The sequence below is a fragment of the Struthio camelus genome, unplaced genomic scaffold, assembly GCF_040807025.1.
Source record: "Struthio camelus isolate bStrCam1 unplaced genomic scaffold, bStrCam1.hap1 HAP1_SCAFFOLD_86, whole genome shotgun sequence".
NCBI lineage: Eukaryota > Metazoa > Chordata > Aves > Struthioniformes > Struthionidae > Struthio > Struthio camelus.
In genome coordinates this window covers 5001-7500 of record NW_027182643.1, presented here as the reverse complement: position 1 = coordinate 7500, position 2500 = coordinate 5001, and positions in this window count along the sequence as shown.

Sequence of the window (2500 nt, the reverse complement as noted above, 5' to 3'; positions counted from 1 at the left end):
CACACACCTCTCCTTCGCCGCTCCAGCGGGCAGCACCTCGCGCGCGACAGGACGCGTGCTGGAGAGGAGACCCCCCTGCCTGAACATCGGACACCGCCCATGCACCCCCCTGTGACGGGGGAGCACAGCAGAGCCGACCCGCCGGGGGCCCTCTCCGACGCGACCCGAACGGCCTCATCGATCGGGAGCAAACACACACGGTCGAGTCCTGAGCCAACTCACCCCGCCGCCCACCAGTGGCCGCAAACCAGCGGCGGGCGCTGCGTGTGGGTGCGGACCATCGTCTGCAAGAGGTGCCCACTCGAGCCTGAACACCGGCACCGCCCCCACGCTCCCTGTGACGGGGAAGCAGGGAAGCGCCAGCCCGCCGAGGGGCCTCTCCGACGTGTCCCGGGACGCCTCAGCGGGCGTCTGCGTGTGGGTGTGGATCGGCAGCCGCGAGCCGGCTGCTGCTCCGGCCGGAGCACCGGCATCACCACGCTCCCTGCGACAGGGGCCCGAAGAACGAGGCTCTCGAGCCGCTGGTGTCTGGGCAGAGCCGCACGGGGCACCCCCCGGTTTCTCTCTGGACCACCCTCTGGCGTTCACGAACGGCACACGCACCGGGCCTTTTCCCCGGCCGCGGGGGGGGGGGGGGGGGGGGTGTCCGGCTCACCCCTCTCCCGAGTCGGCAACGGCTGCATGGGACCTGCCGCTGGCTGGGCTCCCCGCCTCCGCAGCGGCTTCCGGCACCTGGGACACACTCGCGGGGCTGCCGGAGACCTGCCGGGAGACCGCCGCGCCGAACGGGCAAAAGAAAGTGCTCTCCCCGAAGGGCCGGGCTCAGGACCGCTCCCCGCCCGCCCTCGTCGCAAGCCGCCCTAGGCCTCCCGCGGGCCGGCCACAATGCGCTGGGGGCGCCCGGGAGTGCGGCTCCGGAACTCAGCGGCTGTTCACCCTGTGGCCTACAGTCGTACCGCTAAGTCCAGCGGGGCGGGAGAGCCGAAGGACAGCCGCCCCTCCTACCGGGGAGTGGCTCGAAAGTGGCCGACCTCTACGATGACGTAACTGGAGGCAGCGACGCAGAGCGACCCCTTTCGCCGCTCCACAGGAACGCCAGGGAGAACAGGTCTACCAGCCACCACCCCGAAAGGCCACCAAGTCTCGCTGGAGCCTGGTAGACCTGCTGCCAGTTAGCGGAGGCAGACCCGGGGCACCGGCTGCGACTTCTCCGGGCCTCCCGGAGCCGCGGAGACCGGCTACGCCGCGCCCCTTCGAGGCCGGCCTCCCCGGAGGCCGGTCGACCCGCCCGCCCCTTCGAGGCTCGGCGGCCTCCCCGGAGGCCGGTCGACCAGCTCGCCCCTTCGAGGCTCGGCGGCCTCCCCGGAGGCCGGTCGACCAGCTCGCCCCTTCGAGGCTCGGCGGCCTCCCCGGAGGCCGGTCGACCAGCTCGCCTCTCCCCGGAGGCCGGTCGACCAGCTCGCCCCTTCGAGGCTCGGCGGCCTCCCCGGAGGCCGGTCGACCAGCTCGCCCCTTCGAGGCTCGGCGGCCTCCCCGGAGGCCGGTCGACCAGCTCGCCTCTCCCCGGAGGCCGGTCGACCAGCTCGCCCCTTCGAGGACCTCCCCGGAGGCCGGTAGACTCTCTGGCCGCTGCCAAGGCAGCCTCCCAGGCCCGGGCGGGCGAGCGGGCGGGCGGGCCGGCCGCTGCCGAGTTGGACCCTTCGGGCCGGCCGCTAACAGGCCAGCCCGCCGCCCCTCCCGAGTCCCCCTCCCCGGCCGGACCCGTTCGGTTTCCTTGGAGAGCTGCCGCTTCTCCCTTAGCCGCTTAGCGTGCTTTCTTTGTTTAGGTTTCCCCCCCCCCCCCCCCCCGGCTTGCTCCTTTTCGGTGTCGTACGGGCTTTTTTTTTTTTTTTTTTTGTGTGTGTGCGTGCGTGCGTGCGTGCGTGCGTGCGTGTGTGCGTGTGTGTGTGCGCGCGCGCGCGCGTGTGCGTGTGCGCTTTCTGTATGCTTGCCCCACCACCAGCAGCAGCAGCAGCACCTCCCTTTCTCGCCCTTACCATCTTCCTCGCTGGTTTTCCTTCGTTTCCCGTGTTGTTTCCTCTCCTCCACCACCACCACCCCCCCCCCCCGGCCCCCCGATCTCCTTGGGAGGCCTGCTCATTTTTTTGCTACTTGGCACAGGAAGCGGCGTGCGGTCCAGCGGCAGGGGAAGGTCCTCGTGCGCGAATGTAGGGCGCTGCAGTCGCCGTTGGGGCTTTCTTTTCTCTTTCTCTCTGCCTGCCTGCCCCTCTCCCTCCCCCTCCCCCTCCTGCCCTTAATTGGTGGACCGTCCCGCCGCCCTCCCCCCCCCCCCGCCCAGCGCCGCCACTGCCGCTGCCCCCACCCCCCGCCCCCAACCCCGGCCCATTCGTCGTCGCCTCGCTTGCTCCCTCGCGCGCGCGCCCTTCACTGCCCGGCTCCAGCCCCTGTCCGTTCCTAAACTTCTCGGCCAGCGCGCCGCCGGGGGCTGAGGAAGAATCCC